This window comes from Pleurodeles waltl, chromosome 4_1 (genome assembly GCF_031143425.1).
Source record: "Pleurodeles waltl isolate 20211129_DDA chromosome 4_1, aPleWal1.hap1.20221129, whole genome shotgun sequence".
NCBI lineage: Eukaryota > Metazoa > Chordata > Amphibia > Caudata > Salamandridae > Pleurodeles > Pleurodeles waltl.
The window spans coordinates 799,481,662-799,502,980 of NC_090442.1; positions in this window are offsets into that span (position 1 = coordinate 799,481,662).

A 21,319-nucleotide genomic window follows, 5' to 3' on the forward strand; every position below is an offset into this window, starting at 1 on the left:
AGGATGCTTCACAAAGATGCAAAGGGAAAGTCACTGGTCGCCAGTGTTATAAGTAGTGAGCAGGAATATCCAAACAAAACTCTGGGAGCAAATATCGTGGTCCAAGTCTCAGCTTTTATTAAAGAATATTTAAGTTCCTTGTAAAGAAAAACATCCCAACCTCTATCTCTGACAGCAACCGTCGCCCGCAGTCCCTACATTCCACTGGAATCTCTCAACAGTCCATCCACCAACATTCTTACCCCACACACAACCATTTCAAGAGACACATTAATATACCAAGAGCTCTAAAAAATGCTGGGATAAAAAAAAAAAATCTAATATTAGAAGCCAAAGTGGAGAGTCTCCACAATTAGAGACCTCAGAAAAAAGATACAATCTTACAAAGAGGTAAACATTAAAAACTCCTGACAGATGCTAAAATGCTGACAGTTGCCCATCTTCCTCATTTTAGGACACATGGTAATATTGGAGTGGGAACAGAGGGCAATCAGAAGATTGAAGTGACTATCTGAAGCTGAGAAAGGACTCACAACACTCTTCAGAAACTTTTACGAAAAAAGAACAAAAACAAGAACCCCAATAAAAAAATAAAAAATAAATGGTTGTGGCTATTTTGGCCAAACATGCCAAAAATATTGACAACACTACTGAAGAACAGAACATGGGCAGTGACTCTTCTAGACAGTGCAGCAGAAGTCACAACACGTAGTTAAAATGTTTTAGATATTGTGGATGTGACAACGACTAACAACTTCCTTGAAGTCGAAACAGCATGTCTCCCCACCCAACAGGGTTTGCAAACTAAACATACAGAGACATAGAACACAGCATTAAAGTTATCTTTTGAAGAAGACTAATGCTAAATTACAACACTTTATTGGCAGAAAAAGATTGGCCACCTGAATTTGTCTGCCTACTCCCACAAGAGGAAGATATCATTTTGCCTTCTTCATCAGTCCTCATTCTAGATACAGTAAAAGAAGCTTATGCCGCAGATTGGGCATTGGAGCAAGCGCCAGCACTGTTCCGCAACCATGCTGGGTGGGATAAAGATTCCCCCTTCCATGTTATTCCAAAAAGATCCACACTACAGACCCCATTAAACATTAAGCTAAAGCACCATTGAGAGAAATACTCTCACACTTGAGAACCTGGGAGAAATCAAACCTGGCGTCTCTGCAATGAATAACCCTGGTAGCAAAACCTGACCATCCATATAGAATTGTGTTAAATTACAGACTCATGACCAGTCACACATGCACACTTGCAATCCAGAAGTCACCCAGCACAGCATTTATTAACAATATAGTGCTTAAGAAATACAAAACAACCATGGATATTTCCAATGTTTTTGTTTTACACAATTTTGAACCTGAAAGCGGGGTTTAAGTGCCTTAACAACGCAGGACATTTTGCTGCTTCCCTCAAGGGTATAAGAACACTACAGGATTGTTCCCTGTCTATGTGAGATCAATATTACATGATATTGATTCCAAGGCATTATCCTATGTAGAAGATATCTATCTCACACGTCACAGCCTCAACGCACTTGTTTGCCTCAATCACATTGTTTTGGGATTCACCATCAAAGGCTACAAATTTAATTTCAAGAAAACCAAAATTGCTCTATATACTGTCCTACTTTTAGGATAACAAATTGTTTGATGAGGCCTACTGCTTCTAGAAAAATGCGCACAATTGCAACCTCCAAATACCTTCAGAAAGCACAGGTTTTTTTTTTACTTTGGCTGAATTTAAATTCCTGAATATATGCAATGCATAAAATCTCTTTATGACTTAATACGCCCAAATTTCTTAAGCAAACATTGGACATCCAAGCATACACCCATTCTCCGAGCATTAGAACTAGACATGCTTGAAGCAAAACACTTACACATACATGAGAACAAAACAAACTTAGTCATCAGAGTTATTCCTGGTGCCATCAGGTTCACCTATGTCACATTTAACAAGGTGACAGTGTACCCGTAGAATACAAATCACATGCAGAACAAGGTTTCGCACCAACTGAAAATGTACTGACAGCTGTTCAGATGGCTCTCATTAAGGAGAGACCTTGCCCAGGGAAAGCAAGTCATTGTTGTTACTCCAAAACCAGCCCTGTGACTTTTACCAAGGCAAGCGTCCCAAAAGCAAAAGCTTTACATCCATGCTGGTTTCAATGGGTGATGACTTTGACGGCCACTGATATTGATTATGTTTTCAACCCAAAACTTCAGACCCAATAATTTCTTCAATATAAACTTGAGTAACCCATGGCTACTAACATATTGCCTCTTGAACAATACCAAATCATCATTTACACTGATGGTTCAGCACAACCAGCTGTAGGTACTAAACACCAACACTCAGCTGCTTGTGCAACTGTTAGCGGAGTAATGAGGGATGGCAATTTCCACTATCAACATACCTACACAGAGACCCTAGGGGACCACACAGCACAAATTGCAGAGCTGAAGGCTATAATTTTGGCCCTGGAACACACAGACCTTGAATTTTCTACTTTGATTGTATATGATTTATACTACTGTGTCCAGTCCTTCAATTAATTCAGAGATTCAAAAGGGATCACCATCAAACATAACTTTTTAAGGGGAGGGTACCAGATCTTTAAGACAAGCAACTAAATGCTCATGTAGGTCATACATAGGCCATCAACTTGTCGGAATTCATGATGTAGGAATCACTTTGGCTAAATAAACTGCCAAATGTGCAGTAGCTATGGCTTTTGTTGCTGTGATTACTCGTCCTCAGACAGGGATTGATGATGAAACACTGGCTGCTTTGTAAGCCTCGTCTGACAGCAAGTCCCTACCAAAAGCCTACACTTCAAAGTATTCCTACCAGTTAAGTACCCAAAACATTGCATTGGCAACAATTCCACGGGTGGGTGATTGTGTGACCCCCAACCAAGACAAGAGATTAGATATTAAAGCAGCACATGAGGGTTCTGCTTCTGTCCATGCTGGTGTGGCAGCTACTATCTCCCTATTCAAAAACACTATTGGTGTCCAGGTCTATACAAACAGACCAAACAGTAGGTCCTTTGCTGTGACACCTGCCAACAAATTAAAGGGTCCACCATCAAACACCCACCACAGAGACCACTCCAAATCTCCAATAAACCACTACAATGTGTGTACCTGGACCACTGCGGTACCTTACAAACTGATGGTGCATACAAATACATCTTAGTGGCTGTAGATTCATGCTCCATATTTCTCTGGGTATGGCAACAATGATTGGCTGATGCAAAAACTATTAAAGATTTGCAAGTCTTCAATGGGATACATGCAGTTGCAGCATGTAGGTGGCTGGCATGGTTTGTAGTGGGTATCTAAGGCACGTACACCTTATACCAGATCCAGTTATCCCTTATTAGTGAAATGTAGGAAGTGTCTAGAAGCCATGCTCTCTAGAGGTAGCTGTAGCTGAGCATCCAAGGTTTATCTAGGAGACATGCAAAGCTCATGCAATACCACTGTAGTCACACAGTATTGAAACACATGAAAAAAAATACTCAGTGTTACAAAACTAGAGGTACTTTATTTTAGTAACACAAATACTAAAAATACGATAAAGACTAGGGGGGTCATTTTGACCTCAACGGTCTTTTGTCAAGACCGCCGTGCTGAAGACCGCCAGTGGTGGCTGTTTTCCACTCGGCGTATTATGACTTTTGCCAGCTCTCTGTCCTTTTTCGGACGGAGAGCCGCCAACAGCCATACTGGCGGTCGGCGGGGAAGTGGAGGTTGCTCCACTGCCACGTCAACAGAACACCGCCCACCGAATCACGTCCTGTGATTCGGCGTGGCGGTGTTCTGTTGATGGTGTGGTGTCGGCGGAGCATTCCCCATGGATCCCGTCCCCTCCCGGAGGATCAACGGACCAGGTAAGTCAATCGTCCGTTAGGGAAGGGGGGGGTGTTGTATGCTGTGTGCCTGCATGGGGGTGTGGATGTGTGTATGTAGAGGGGGTGTGTGAGTGCGTGTATGCTTGCGGGGGTGTTGTGTGTTTCGGAATGAGTGCGTGTATGTCTGTAGGTATGTCTGTATGGATGTGTGCGTGTATGTTTGAATGTGGGTGTGCGTCTCTGACTGTGTGTGTGGATGTTGGCATGTATGTCGGTGTGTGTGCAGGTCTCCTGCCCAGCGGTCGTCTCCGCCCTGGCGGGCGGAACGGAGAAGCGGCGGATGACCATGGCGGTAACCGCCATGGTCATAATTGCAAAAAATTGACAGCCAGCCTGTTGGCGGTCTTACCGCCGCTTCTCCGCTGTCCGCCAGGGTCGTAATGACCCCCTATGTTCCCTTAGGAGGTAAGTACTACACAAATTATATACACTAGTATGCAGAAATAGCTGTACAAACAGTTAGAAAACAGTACAAATTGTGAAAACCACAATAGTTAGAAATGGGCCTGGGGGGACACAAACCATTTACTAAAAGAGTGGAATGCAAATGTTGATTTTTCAGCTAGGCAAGTGTAGTGTGTAGAGGGGCACTGGGAGTATTAGAAAACACTAAAGGTAAGTAATAGAACCCACCCCAGAGACAAGGAAAACAGGAGTAAATCACAGTAACTTTCCTAGACACACACGAAGACAAGAAAGGAGATTATGCAAGAACCAGAAGAGACTGCAAGACACCAACAGTGGATTCCTGGACCTGAAGACCCTTGGAAGAAGGGGACCAAGTTCAAGAAGCACATAAGAGTCCAGGGAGAACAGGAGCCCCTGCTAACCCGGATGAAGGTACAAAAGAAGAACCACCGGTAAAGAACAACAGTCGGTACTGCACCCAAGAAGACGGATGCAGGTTCCTGGTTGGTGCAGATGATGTCTGACGCCGGATGGATGATTGCAGTCTGGTTTGCATTGCTGTATTTTGCCAACAAGCCTTGGCACACTCAAAGCTCACGGTTAGCAGAAAATGGAGCTGCCCGGGACCAGGAGGGACCTGGTGGACTCTACCAAGGAGGGTGAGTCAGAGGGGGCTCTCAGCAACTCAGAGAGCCCACAGAAGACCAGGCAGCATGCACAGGAGTCCCACAGCACAGGGATAAAAGAGGTGCAAAATGAGGCCCATGCAGCACTACGACAAAGGCTCCCACGCTGCTGGAGAGCCATCATGCGCTGTGCATCGCAGGACAGAGTGCTGGGGCTGTACGGTGCATGAAGTACTTTGCGGAAGGATGGCAACAAGACTTGGCAACTGCAAAACACGCAAGTGCACGGGGTAATGTCTTGAATGGGGAGGCAAGCTCTTACCTCCACCAAAGTTGGACAGTGGGACGTCAGGACCGTCAGAACCACTTCAGTCCACCACCCGTGAGGCAGGATCCATACAACTCATCAGGAGAGTGGACCCACGTAGTCAGTCATCATTGCAGAGAGGTGCCTGCTGAAGCAGGGGAGTGACTCTTCACTCCAAGGAGATTACTTAGTTCTTCTGGTGCAGGCTGAAGACAGGCTCTGAGGATGCACGACTGGGAAACAGTTGCAGTTGCTGGCAGGAGCTGAAGACACAATGTTGCAGAAGTTATCTTTGCTTCTTTGTTGCAGTTTGTAGAGTTCCTGGAGGGTTCATATGCAGTTTCTTCGGTGAGAAGGTGAAGTAAAGGATGCAGAAGATTCCTGTTGGAGTTTTGCAATCCAAATTTGCAACCACCCAAGAGAGAGACCCTAAATAGTCCTGAAAGGAGATTGGTCAGCTAAACAGGTAAACACCTATCAGGGGAGGGCTCTGACGTCACCTGCTGGCACTGGTCACTCAGATGCTCCCAGAGTTCCCTGACAACTTGGAATCCAAGATGGTGAAACCAATGGACCCTCTGGAGGAGCTCTGAGCACCACCCCTAGGGTGGTGATGGACAGGGGAGTGGTCACTCCCATTTCCTTTGTCCAGTTTTGTGCCAGAACAGGGACTGGGGGTCCCTAAACCGGTGTAAACTGGATTATGCAAGGAGGGCACCATCTATGTCCTTCAAAGCAATTCCAGTGGCTTGGGGAGGCTACCCCTCCCAAGCCTGTAACACCTATTTCCAAAGGGAGAGGGTGTAACACCCACCTCAGCACAACTATCACAATACACACACCACTAGCACACACAATCTGCTACAACCGTTTCCAACTCACAGCACCCACACATCACTAAATACCCAACACTGCACCCCTACACTCACAACACCCCCACACACCGTCTTCACAACAAACATGTCCCCACAAAAAGTCCCATGTTTCACTGATGACGAATTGAGGGTCATAATAGATGAAATTGTAAGGGTAGAGCCACACGTGTTTGGAGCACAGAGCCAATAAACATCTATTGCCAGGAAAATGGAGTTGCGGCAAAGGATAGTCGACGGTCAATTTTGTAGGCAGTCATCCATGCACAAGGGAGGACATCAGGAAGAGGTGGAACGACCTATGGGGTGAGGTGCATTCCATGGCATTCCATGGCATTCAGGCACCAGCTTGCCTTACAGAAGACTGGCGGTTGGCCCCCACCTCCTCCCCCTACCTTTAAATCATGAGAGAAGATAGTCTTGGACATAGTGCCTCCTGAGGGCCTCACAGGAATACCTGGGGGACTGGAGGCTGATTAGTACCCACAACGTTAATGTCACACGAATGTGTTGTCCTGCATGCTTCCTCACTACCCAAACCCACCCTAATAAACTATTTTAGCCACTGTACCTCTCACCAAATCACCTAATATCCCTCTCTGGCATGCTGCCTCTCGACTGAGCCCAACTGCCCTCACAGCCCTTGGAAATGGCATGTTAACTACAGGCTAATCATATCACTATGACTCCCAAAATGTCCTGACCCATAATTGTGAAAACCTGCAATGTCCACAACATATTGTAGGAGGCTGGCCTGGTTTGAAGTGTGTACCTTGCGTACTTACACGTTATAACAGGTCCAGTTATCCCTTCTTAGTGAAATGTAGTAGTGTTCTAGCAACTTAGGCTGATAGAGGTAGCTATAGCAGAGCAGCTTAGGCTGAACTAGGAGACATGCAAAGCTCATGGAATACCACTTATAGTTACACAGCACTTATACAGAAGTAAAGACAATACTCAATGTTACCAAAAAGAAAGGTATTTATTTGGGTGACACAGTATCAAAAATATCTTAGAGACAATACTCCTTCTGGAGGTAAGTATTATACACAATATATACACTAGACACCAAAATAAGGTAAATAATTAGACATTTGATAGTGTAAACAATAGAAAATGCTATAGAATGCAATGGGAGACAATAGGTCTAGGGGCAACACAAACCATATATTAAGAAAGTGGAATGTGAATCACAAATTCCCCCATAGACAAGTGTAGTGCACCCCAGAGCCCAGAAAAGCAGGAGTAAAGTACTGAAAGATTCCTTTGGACACACTACACCTTGTGATTGGGATGATTGGAAGAACCAACCAAGTCTGCAAACAACAAAGAGTGGATTCCTGGACCTGAAGACCTGGAAAAGAAGGAGACCAAGTCCAGAAGTCGAAAGAAGTTCCAGGAAAGACAGGAGCCCCTACCAGCCCAGAAGAGGGTGCAAAAGAAGAGTCCCCAGTTGGACAAAGACTGCAGAAATGCACACTAGGAAGATGCCAGTGGGTTCCTGCATGATGCAAAGGATGTAACACGTTGTGAAGTTGGATGCAGGAGAGTTTTGGTGCTGGATTCCTCCAAAAAGCCTTGGTTCTGGCAAAGTTGTGTTTTGCATCAGCTAGGTGCTATCTGGACCCAGGAGGGACCTGGGGGTCTCACCTGTGTGTGAGGAGGAAGAGGAGGCTCTCAGCACTTCAGAGAGCCCTCAGAGCACCAGATATCACCCACAGGTGTCCTAGGACACGGGGACAAAGGAGGTGCAAAATGTGGTTGATGCAGCCAGCACTACAAAAGAAGGTCCCACGCCACCGGAGATCAACTCAGCGAGGTGAGTGTCACAGAATAGAGTGCTGGGGACCTGAGCCAGGCTGTCCATGATGGAATTTTGCAAATAGCGCACAGAGGCCTCAAGAGGTGATGGATACGCGGTGCACAGGGGTACTGTCATTCTGGGGGAAGGCAAGGTCTTACCTCCTCCAAATTGCGACAGCAGGACCTCAGAACAGTCTGTGTTGATGGGGTCCACCATCTGTGTTCCAAGGAGCATGTTCACCGCTGTGAGAGGGGTCCAAGAGAACCGGTTGTTGACTTAGAAGGTGCCTGCTTGAGCAGGGGAGTTACTCCGTTACTCCAAGGGAGATTTCTACGGTCCTTCTGGTGCAGGGTGAAGACAGGGAGTCCTCAGAGAGTGCACACTGTGGAAACTGCTGCAGTTGCTGGCTGGACCTGAAGTTGCAGAAGAAAAGTATCCCTTGTGAATATTTTGTTGCTGTTACAGAGGTTCCTGGGGCAGGCTGCGGTTGATCAGAGGTCAGAGGATGAAGTAGTCGTTGCAGAGGATTCCTGCGGGAAACTTGCAAGTAGAATCTGAAGATAACCCACAGGATAGACCCTAAATAGCCCTGAGAGAGGGATTGGCTATTTTATCAGGTAAGGACCTATCAGGAGGGGTCTCTAGCGTCATCTGCTGGCACTGGCCACTCAGAGCCCTCCAGAGTGCCCCCACACCTTGAAAAGCAAGATGGCTGAAGTCTGGGACACACTGGAGGAGCTCTGGGCACCACCCCTAGGGTGGTGATGGACAGGGGAGTGGTCACTCCTCTTTTCTTTGTCCAGTTACGCCCCAGAGCAGGGGACAAGGGGTCCATGAACGGGTGTAGACTGGCTTATGCAAGGAGGGCACCATCTGTGCCCTTCTAAGCATTTCCAGAGGCTGGGGGAGGCTACCCCTCCCCAGCCAGTAACACCTATTTTAAAATGGAGAGGGTTTAACACCCTGCTCTCAGAGGAAATGCTTTGTTCTGCCTTCCTGGGACTGAGCTGCTCAGACCCTAGGAGGGCAGAACCCTGTCTTTGAGGAGGCAGTAGCTGTAGCTGCAGTGCAAGCCTCAGAGAGCTGTTTGTCAGTACTGGGGATCCATAGTGGAGCCCCCAGGATGCATGGAATTGGCTCCCTAATATCAGATTTGGAATGGGGGGACAATTCCATGATCTTTGACACCTCACATGGCCATGTTCGGAGTTACCATTGTGAAACTCCATATAGGTATCGACCTATATGTAGTACATGTGTGTAATGGCGTCTCCGCAGTCACGACGTCCCGTGAAATGGTCCTGTACTATGTGGGGGCACCTTTGTTAGTGCAAGGGTGCCCTCACACTTAGTAACTTTGCAACTAATCTTCAGCAAGTGAAGGTTAGACATAAAGGTGACTTATAAGTTACTTAAGTGCAGTGAAAATGGCTGTGAAATAACATGTGCGTTATTTCATGTAGGCTGCAGTGGCAGTCCTGTGAAAGGGTTTGTCTGAGCTCCTTATGGGTGGCAAAAGAAATGCTGCAGCCCATAAGGATCTCCTGGAACCCCAAAGCTCTGAGTACCTAGGTACCATATACTACGGACTTATAAGGGGGTTCCAGCGTGCCAATTGAAATTGGTAAATTAAGTCACTAGCCTATAGTGACAAATTTAAAAGCAGAGAGAGCATAAGCACTGAGGTTCTGATTAGCATAGCCTCAGTGACACAGTCAAGGACTATACAGACACACACATTAGGCCATAAACTATGAGCACTGTGGTCCTGACCAGCAGAATCTCAGTGAGACAGGCAAAAACATACTGACATACGGGTAAAAATTGGGGTAACATGCCAAGGAAGATGGTACTTTCCTACACAAACCCACCCCCCAACGAGGGACAATAAGGCTTACATTGCCCAGATGAGACTTAGGGGGTCATTACAACATTGGCGGTAAAAGCCGCTTACCGCCGTGCAGAAGACCGGCAACACACCGCTGCGGTTATTATGACCCACAACTCGGAAACCGCCAAAATACAGACACCCACAGAAGTTCGTCACACCAAAGGCCAGCGATAAACTGCCGATAACCAAACCGACACCGTCACGCCAACAGAAATACGCCCACACTATCACGACACACGAATCCACGCGGCGGTCTTTCAACCACGGTATCCCATTGGCGGTACACACCGCTGCACTCCAAATACACACACTCCTACAAAACACAGCCACATTGGACAAATCCAAATACACACACCTGATACACATACAAACACCACTCCCACATACCCAATACAATATAAAACACACACCCACATCACCCACAAACCCCCACCACAAAAAAATCGGGACGACGCACAGAGAGAGAGACCATATAGAAGAATCGAGCACCCAGACGCACATATTACCATCACCCACACAAATACCACGAACTTCACACAACACACCAATACACATCACCACACTTATCACCACACATTCCACCCCACACATCACCTACACCACCCAATGGCACCGCAAAGACACCCCAGGTTTTCGGAGGAGGAACTCAGGGTCATGGTGGAGGAAATCATCCGGGTAGAGACACAGCTATTCGGAGCACAGGTGCAGCAGACGTCCATTGCAAGGAAGATGGAGCTATGGAGCAGGATAGTCGACAGGGTCAACGCAGTGGGACAGCACCCAAGAAATCGGGATGACATCAGGAAGAGGTGGAACAACCTACGGGGGAAGGTGTGTTCCGTGGTATCCAGACACCGGATTGCACTGCAGAAGACTGGCGGCGGGCCCCCACCTCCTCCCCCAGAATTTACGACATGGGAGGAGCAGGTCTTGGCGATCCTGCATCCTGAGGGCCTCGGCAGAGTATCTGGAGGAATGGACTCTGGTAAGTCACATCTTCACTACTTCATCCCCCCCACCCCACCTGCATGCCAACACATACCCCCACCCTCAGCCTCACCCCCATCACTCCTACTCTTTGCAAATGTCCCACCATCACAACCCACCCATCCCAACACCAAGCCCTGCATGCGACCACAAAGCATGGACACCCATCACCAAAGCATGCCCACTGCACATACCCATACCCCCCCAAACCACCGACACAAAAGCCCCCACACAGGAATGCAAGCACTGGGGGACACGGGCACCCACCCATTGCACACCATTCCACACACAGATGCAATAATCATGCTTTTATACCCCTGCAGGACCCCTACGCAACGTCAACGCACAGGAGGGTTCACAAATGTCCACCCCCCCCCAGAAGAGGCCCACAGTGATGACTGCAGCTCTGTCGACCTGGATCTAGATGACCAGCCCGGCCAATCGGGGACCTCGGGACAGTCGGTTCCCCTCACACAGCCACAGGCCACTGCAGACCTACCCCCCTCTGGAAACACCAGCACAGCACGGTAAACATCCTTTATGCCGAATTTTTTATAACGAAGTCCTGGTTAACGAAAGCGGAACAACGCATTCTTTAACCACGACTTCGTTATTTTGTGCCTTAACCACGCAAGTCCTGAACAACGAACATGCATGTTTAAGGTACAAACAAGGGAGTCGGCTGAGGAGGACGACGCAGATGACAAGGTGACGACTCAGGTAAGTGGGGGGTTTTAGGTTTTGGGGAGGGGGTGGGGGTGGGGGGTCAGGGGGTTTTAGGTTTTGGGGTGGGTTTGGGGGGGTGGGGCGTTTTTGGTTTTGGGGAGAGGGTGGGGGGTCGGGGGTTTTAGGTTTTGGGGTGGGGTTGGGGGGTGGAGTGTTTTTGGTTTTGGGGAGGGGGTGGGGGGCCGGGGGTTTTAGGTTTTAGGGTGGGGTTGGGGGGTGGGGCGTTTTTGGTTTTGGGGAGTGGGTGGGGGGGTCAGGGGTTTTAGGTTTTAGGGTGGGGTTGGGGGGTGGGGCGTTTTTGGTTTTGGGGAGTGGGTGGGGGTTCAGGGGGTTTTAGGTTTTGGGGTGAGGTTGGGGGGGTGGGGCGTTTTTGGTTTTGGGGAGTGGGTGGGGGGTCAGGGGGTTTTAGGTTTTAGGGTGGGGTTGGGGGGGGTGGGGCGTTTTTGGTTTTGGGGAGTGGGTGGGGGTCAGGGGGTTTTAGGTTTTGGGGTGGGGTTGGGGGGGTGGGGTGAGGGATGTAGGGTGAATGGTGCCTATTGCTAATGATTTTATCAGGAATGCCTTTACAACAAAATATCGTTGTTAAGCCATTCGTGGTAAAATCATTAGTAGTAAAGACGAGGTCGGTGTTCCGACCTCGTTGTTAAGGTTAGTCGTAGTTTAAGATTCGGTGTTCCGTCATATAACCGCACAGCACCCACCCAGCGGGCCCACACCTCTGTCTCCAGGACACGTCAAGCAGCAGTGTGTTCACCACTACAGGGCACCCAGGTTAACCCACCACCCCAACAACAACAGGGACCTGGGGGCAGTGGCAGTGGGCACACGGTCCAGGGGACAGAGGCCCAGGGAAACAGGGGAACTGGGAGGGCTGCTGTGCGACAGGGTGGGGACAGGCCCAGGGAACCCACTCTCCATGAGGCCCTCTCCTCCATCATGGGAGCATACCACCACTCCCAGGAGACGATGGCTATGGTACTGGCCAAGTTTCAGGAGACCCAGCGCATGCAGGAGGAACAGTATTTGGGCTTCAGGGAGGAACTCAGAACCATCAGCTCTGCCCTGGGCACCATCGTATGGGTGCTGAATCTGGTAGTGACCACTTTGAGGGACACTGTGGCACCACAAAGGGCCCCTGACACTAGCATGGACCAAGAACTGCACACCACCTGCGCCGGCGCTAGTGGACAGGAGGCACCGCCACAGGACCAACAGGCCACCAGCACCCCCCCCTGCAGAAGGAGAACCACCTAGCAAGCGGTCCCAGAGATCCAGGAAGAGGACAGAGTAAGATGCCAAGACCCCCACCAAGAAAGGATGCCACCCTGATAGTCATCCCACTGTCCCACTTTGTCACCCTGTCCATCCTTAAACTGCCCCAGCTCCACTTCCCAGACCCATTTGGACAATGCACCTGTGAGACTAATAGACTGGACTCTGCCATGGACATTCCTTCACCATCACCCCTCACCAATTTACAACCCCCCTCCAATAATTAGCACCTTAATAAACACCGTTATTGCACAAAACAATCAGGAGTCTGTCTGTGAATGTGAATATATTTATCTGTAATTACAGTGCCAAAATGCTTATTTACATTGTGATGCCAACATACCAATGTCCCACAGCTGTAGTCCATGGGGAAACAAAGCAGATGTCACACTGTGGGACCCAGATCTCTGAAATCGTAATGGAAAGTGACAACTCAGTTACCATACACTGGGTGAAAAGGACAGACAGTACAGAGGTAGTAGTGTTTAAGTACATGTAGTAGGCCGGTTTGTATTCTTACCTCTGTTCATTGGAAATATTGCAGTATCACTGTGTTCCTGTTGTCTATGTCGTCTTCTTCGTCTTCCTCCTCTTCACTCTCCACAGGCTCCACAGCTGCCACAACACCACCATCTGGACCATCCTCCTGCAGAAAAGGCACCTGGCGACGCAAAGCCAGGTTGTGAAGCATACAGCAGGCCACGATGATCTGGCACACCTTCTTTGGTGAGTAGAATAGGGATCCACCTGTCATATGGAGGCACCTGAACCTGGCCTTCAGGAGGCCGAAGGTCAGCTCGATCTCCCTCCTAGTTCGCCATGGGCCTCATTGTAGCGTTCCTCTGCCCTAGTCCTGAGATTCCTCACTGGGGTCAGTAGCCATGACAGGTTGGGGTAACCAGAGTCACCAATTAGCCACACACGGTGCCTCTGGAGCTGACCCATCACATAAGGGATGCTGCTATTCCGCAGGATGTAGGTGTCATGCACTGAGCCAGGGAACATGGCATTCACATGGCAGATGTGCTGGTCTACCAAACATACCATCTGGACATTCATGGAATGATAATTCTTACGGTTTCTGTACACCTGTTAACTCCTGTGGAGGGGGACCAAAGCCACATGGGTCCCATCAATGGCACCTATGATGTTGGGGATATGTCCAAGGGCATAGAAGTCACCTTTCACTGTAGCCAAATCCTCCACCTCAGGGAAAACGATGTAGCTCCGCATGTGTTTCAGCAGGGCAGACAACACTGTGGACAACACGTTGGAAAACATAGGCTGGGACATACCTGATGCTATGGCCACTGTTGTTTGAAATGACCCACTTGCTAGGAAATGGAGTACTGACAGCACCTGCACCTGAGGAGGGATTCCTGTGGGATGGCGGATAGGTGACATCAGGTCTGGCTCCAGCTGGGCACACAGTTCCAGAATAGTGGCACGGTCAAGCCTGTATGTCAGGATGAGATGTCTCTCCTCCATTGTCGACAGGTCCACCAGCGGTCTGTACACCGGAGGATGCCGCCATCTCCTCACATGTCCCAACGGACGGTGCCTATGAAGGACAACAGCGAGCACAGAGTCAAACATCCCAAAGGTACGTAACCCCAGCTTTAAAAAAACACGGATCTTAACCGATCGAATGGCTTGTATGAGAGTGGATGTAAGGCCTAGGTATGTGTGACGCAGTACAAAAAGTAAGGCATGTGGGCCCCTGAAATGGCTGCTGCCTGACCTGTAAAGTGTGACAATGGGACGTGAGGTAACTGCGCTGGCGTTGCACACCGTGGCGGTAGGCGGTCGAAGACCGCGGAACAATGCTGCATTGGTTAACATTGGACCCTATGGGTCTCAGGAGCTAATGACGATGTGCGCCGGCGGTCGCGGTACGCACCGCCACGGACGTCACCGCCATTTTCTCTCTGTTAATTCACTCGATACCTGATCTTCGACAGGAGAGGACCTACACTGCAAGTGCTGCTGTGACCTCGGTCTGGAAGGGGCAATGGCTCATGCGACTGGGGAAAGGGCCCCTGCCTTCACATCGGAAGAGTTGGAGAAGATTGTGGATGGGGTCCTCCCCCAGTATGCGCTACTCTACATTAAATACACTGAGAGCATGCTGTATGGGCTATGCCTGTGTTGAGTGGGGTGGATGAAAGATGGGGGGGGGGAGAGATTGAGGCATGCTTGAAACAACGGTGAGTGCATGTGCCACATGGCAAGGGTAGGGATGGGGGGCCACTCACATTGATGGTGCAGAAGGTAATTACTTTTCTTCTCCCCCTGTACATTTCATATAGGTCAGCGCCCACCAGAAGACGGATATATGGCGTGCCATCGCCAAGGACGTCCGGACCCTGGGGGTCCACCACAGACGGGGCACCCACTGCCGGAAGAGATGGGAGGACATTCGCCGCTGGAGCAGGAAGACGGCGGAGGCTCAGCTGGGGATGGCCTCCCAACGTGGGAGGGGTGCCCGTCGGACCTTGACCCTCCTGATGTTCCGGATCCTGGCGGTGGCCTACCCCGAGTTGGATGGGCGCGTGAGGGCATCACAGCAGACACAAGGGGGTGAGTACACTCACATTCTGCTAACTTTGCGCGCTGTGGAGGTGTCTGGGTGGGGGAGGAGGGCTGTTGGTATCCCTAGGCCAGGGCGAGTTCCGTAGGCTAGGCCCCTCCGTAAGGCACGGCCCTGTGCCCCCGCTCCCCACCTCTGTAGGGTGCCAAGTACAGCTATTCATGGCCCTGTGTCACCTATGTGTGCAGATGTCGTCCATAGCCTTGTAGGCCATGTCCCAGGGATTGCAAAGTGGACCCCAAGTGCGCGGCGTAGTGCAGAGGGCTTCTGTGTCTGTTCTGTCCGCCAACGGTAGCGGGAATGCATGCACTCAACATGTCTTTCTTCTGTCCCCCCCCCCTTTTTGTGGTCTTCCTGTTCATGTGTGCATTAGCATCATCAGGCGGAGGAGCAGTGGCACCGGAGCACGAGGGAGCTGCATCCCACATGGCCATGGAGGGCCACACTACTGAGTCTGAAATCGCCAGTGGGACGGAGGGCGAGGGGAGCTCCACGGCGGGGACACGAGCGGACATTAGTGGATCGGACTCGTCCTCTGATGGGAGATCCCTTGTGGTGGTGGCAACATCTCTGCCCCCGCAACAACAGGTACAGCCGCCACCCCCCGCACCAGCACCACCCTCCCAGCAGCCCCTCAGCGTTTGCCCCGTGCCCGCTCACCCAGGAAGGTGGGCATCTCCTTCGCCCCAGGCACCTCAGGCCCTGCCCCAGTCACCCCTGCTGCCCTCAGTGAGGAGGTCATTGACCTCCTCAGGTCGCTCACTGTTGGGCAGTCTACCATTTTGAATGCCATCCAGGGTGTAGAAAGGGAAGTGCACCAAAGTAATGCATACCTGGAGGGCATTAATTCTGGTCAGGCGGCCCTTCAGCGAGCCTTTCAGACTCTGGCCTCAGCACTGATGGCAGCCATTGTCCCTGTGTCTAGCCTCCCCCCTCCAACTTCCTACACCCAGACCCAATCCCCTGTACCTCTGCCTATCCCAAGCACACCATCAGACCAGCCTGCACACACCTCAACACCCAAGGGCAGCTCACGCAGACATAAGCACCACACATCCCACAGGCAGTCACACAAGCAACATCCACATACAGACATACCAACATCCACTGCCTCCACTGTGTCCCCCTCCTCCACGTCTCCCTCCTCCCTGCCAGTCTTGTCTCCACTCACACCTGTATGCACAGCATCTTCAGCCACTACGTTCCTCAGCAGCACACACACCAGAACACCCCGCACACGTGCACTCACCACCCCCACTGCCATTTACACGTCCCCTGTGTCCTCTCCCAGTGTGTCTGTGCCGCCCCCTCCCAAGATACACAAACGCAGGCAGCCACCCACCCAACAGTCATCCACCTCACGACAGCCTACAGCCCAGGCACCTGCACCTGCACCTGCACCCAAAGCCACCCCATTTACACCTCCTACAACCACAACCTCTTACTCCACTCCCATACCACTCCCATACCCACTACACCTACCCGTCCCACTACTCCCCAAAAAATTTTCCTGTCCAAACTTAACCTCTTTCCCTCAACTCCCCCACCCCGTCCATGTCATAGGCCCAGAGCTAGCACCTCAGCCACTACTGTTTGTATGCACCCCTTGGCAAAGTATATGATTCTGCAAGAAACAAGCCCCAAAAGGGGTAGTTTGCTCGTGAAGAACAAAATAATAATGCATCTGAGGCATAGGAAATGTTCTCCCTGTGTGTAGGTGCCAATTGCAAATAGCCCTCTCTAGAGGGTTACCCCCAAACCTTTTGCCTTCCTCCTCCTACTTTTTGCTGAATTTTTGCTTGTTGGTCTTAGGACTCTGTGCACTTTACTCCTGCTAACCAGTGCTAAAGTGCATGTGCTCACTCCCCTCAACATGGTTTGATTGGCATATACCTAATTGGCATATTTAGTTTCCATGTAAGACCCTTGTAGAGTGGTATACCAGATAGCGAGAGCCTGTAAATTAAATACTACCAGCGGGCCTACAGCACTTATTGGGCCATCCACTTAAGTAGTTTAAAGCTTGTCCCAGGCCTGCCAGTGCAGCCTGAAAGCAATGTCCCACTGCTATGTTGACTTGGCATTTAAAACCTCTTGCAATCTTTAAACTCCCTCTTGTTACATATGTCACCCCTAAGGTAGGCCCTAGGTAGCTCATAGGGCAGGGTGCAGTGTAATTAAAAGGTAGGATTTGTACTTCCAAGTTTTACCTCTCCTAATGGTGAAAAAATCCTAAATTTGTTTTCTCAGGACTGAGAGGCCTACCCCTTCCATGGGGAAACATTGGAGATTCCTTATTAAGATTAATACATTGTAATGTCCAAAAAAGAGGTGATAGATAAGTCATTTTGGTATCTCTAAACTTGTAAAACTAAACTCCCTCTAATGGTAAAGTCAGATTTATTATTACAAGTTTTAAAATGCCACTGTGACTGGGGTTGACTGGAGGTGAGTGTGTGCATTGTTCAGCACTCCGTCCATCATCCTTTTGTGCTTTTAGAAAGTTGCCATTTACCTGCCCTTAGCCCTCTGTGCCTGCAGCCTGCCTAGGTCACATCATTGGGTGTAACTGATAGTTGGGACTGTGTGGATTTACCACAGAGAGTCACACAATAGTGGGATTAGCTGGCAGGAATTGGGGGGTGGAGCTGAGCACAGCCCCACACACATCTGAATGGGCTGGGCTCTGCAGCTACACAATAGGCTTAACAACCCTGCATTGTCAGTGTAGCCGGCTAGGAAGGGCACAAGGGTATAAATATAGGACTCTCAGACCTGCCCCTCAGTTTAATACTGGACCTGCAGAAGGACTCTCAGACAACTGTCTGCTGCCGTGATCTGCTTTGCACTCTCCCAGCCTGCTGCTGTACCTAGAAGGACTTCTTTGTTGCCTAGAGCCACCACCTGCACACAGGACTTCAGAAGTGACTCCAAGGGCTAGTGTAGCTGGTCTCCTGTTCTGAGCCACAGGGACATAGGCTTGCACCATCTTAATCCTGCACCTACACCCAGCCTGTTAGGGTTTGTGCACAGCAAAGAGCATGTCCCCTCTCACTGCACTAGTGGGTTCTGTAATAGCTCCCTTTTAAACTTACTATTGAAAGCCTTTCTTGTTATCTCACCTTCCCCCCCCCCCAGGCTTCTGTGTATGTTGTTTACTGTGCTGTTTTCTTTACACATTGGGCCTTGCTTTTACCAAGGCTTCTTTAAAACACTCCTCTCTAGGCCATGTGTTAATTTAACTCATTTGCATAATAACTGAAACTCTGCACACCTTTCAAGAACATGTGCAGCATGTGAGGACCACACCCAGCTCTTCAAACCACACCCAGCTCTGCACACCTTTCAAGAACATGTGCAGCATGTGAGGACAACACCCAGCCCTGTCTATAAAAGGCAGCCCTCGAGCCTCGCCCAGTGCTTGTGCTCGTCTACCTCCCGCTTACCTGAGGACAGATCCCTCGGCGCTGGCACTCCTGCTCTCTACAGACTTTCAGTGGCTTCAATGGGCGCAGCTGCTGGCTCTTCCTTCTTCCGGTTTCCGGTTCCTCCTTGCCTCAGCCTCTCTCCTACAAGCAACCTGCAAAAGAGAAAGAAGACAAGGTTAGACTGATCAGTATCTCTTGCCAGCAACAAGTAAGTGCAAAACTTTTATTACCTGAAAGAACTTTGACAACAATTTCTGGATTCGTGTATAGACAATTTGAAACAAGATACCTTCCACGAACATTGTGATTCAAACTCTTTGTTACAACAATACTTTGCGGAACTTTGTGAAGCAAACATTTTTTTATGGAACTTTTAAGAATCGAACCGTGGAAACCATTAACAGCAAGGCAAACAGTAAATCAAGGACTTGCACAAATTACATGCTGTATTTTGACGTAAAAGTAAAGTATTTGTTTTATAAAAGATTCTGGAAATATGGGAAAAGTGAGTCTGCTATTGGCAATTTAGGCTTAGTTATATTAAGATGAATGTTTGATATTGATAATTCTGATAACGGTATTTGTTTAATGTTTTAGAAGCTTTAGAGTAATAGAAAGCACATCCCAGAGCAGTAACACATTCCAAACCTGGAAACTAGAGACCAGGATCCAAGAGGTACTTTTAGAAGAAAATTTCTAATAAATAAAGGGATAGTCAGGAACCCAGTTAGGAATAGGATGTACTTATCTGTTCTTTGTTTATGTTTCATTAGGCACCAGTTTCTACCGAAGTCAGAGAGGGCCGCAGATTTGTGCAGCACTTCAACAGTGGAAACGCAAGAACGCTGTTGTCTCTTTATTTTATTTTATCCACTTCCCCCCTTCCCTTGAGCTTCTGTTCTTAGTGCATTGTTTTAAAAACTAGTGTGCTGGAACAAGAAGTTTCAGGGTGGGGTCGGATTGTCTTCAAACTCCATCAGAACTGAACAAGGACTCAGGTGAGCTGGGCTTTGACACAGCCTGAGTGAGTCTTGTACCGCCAAAAGGGCTCCATCCATTTCCGGACCCTTGGTGTGGTGCTAATGTTTCACAGGTGACTATTGTGAACCTTAAAATTAAAAAAATCATAACTCCTTTTCACTTATTGGTTTTTCATGTTTTTTTTTGTCAAATACATTATTAAAATGTTCTCCAATTTTCTAAATTGATTTGGAATTTTTATTGAGTGTATTATTGTTTGTGTCCTGCATAAATGCATAACACATTGCCTCTAAGTTTAGCCTGACTTCTTTTTGTGCCAAAATACCCAGGCTTAAGCACAGATTAAATATTTACTTTTTGTGGTTAATCCTGCAAGGGATTATGGCTTTTGCTTGACCAGGGCTCACACCCCAGTCAACCTGCAACCCAGTTTCTCACAGGGACATTTTATGATTTTCCTACTCTGGACAACACTAGCTCACATGGCATTCCCTGCTTGAATAAAAAAAATATATATCCCGTCCTCTATAATGCATGGCGACCACGATTATGATCCAGCACTGCAAGGAGGTAATCAGTCCTCTAGCAGAGTGATTGACATTTCATCTGCAGAAACCATGTACTTCCCCACCTCTAAATGTGCAGGAAAACTGCAATTATTGTATTGCAGATACAGTGATCTACCAAACCACTAAATGACTCCTATTGACACAGTCCACAACAAAGGACCAAAATATATATAGGATCACCATCAACTTGGGTTAGCGTCTCTAGCTGGGTTACGGCATAGCTATTCGTTATTAGCAACCCTTCCCTGTAAAATCAAACCTGTTTTCTATTCACCTGTAGGCACGTTTATAAACATTGAAATGCAATTATACATGTGTTTGTTTATAAGACATACTGCAAATGCTATTCTGGTCAAGCACAGAGGCTTCCAAGAAAAAGACTGTCACCTTCCTAAGCAAATTTGAATCTTTTGCTATGTAAAGTGCCCGGCTAAATTAACCAATGAATGCTTAAAAAGGGTACTGTGCAGAAAAATACCTCAAAAGAAAACATTGTTAATATCTAAACGTACCTTAAAAGATTAATCAAAGAAGTCATGTCACCAATGATCTTCTTTGCAGAGGGCCAAGAGTCGTCCACATTCCTTTCATTGATATCTATCCTTTTTTCTGGTGTAATTCATTTAGAATTGAAGCAAGCAGCAAGATTGCAATTAATTCTCAACTCTAGTGCATCATTATCTGTAAAATAATAAATTCACATTAAACGCCACAGAACAAGAATTCTCATGTACCCGAGGACCTGCAAGTCAAGTGACTGTTAACTCTTCAAAATTTTGAAACAAATTATGGTAGATCTGCAGGAAATATACAGGCCCATATTTATACTTTTCGACGCTAAACTGCGCTAACGCAGTTTAGCGTCAAAAAGTTTTGCGCCGTCTAACGCCATTCTGAAGCGCCAAGCGGGCGCCGTATTTA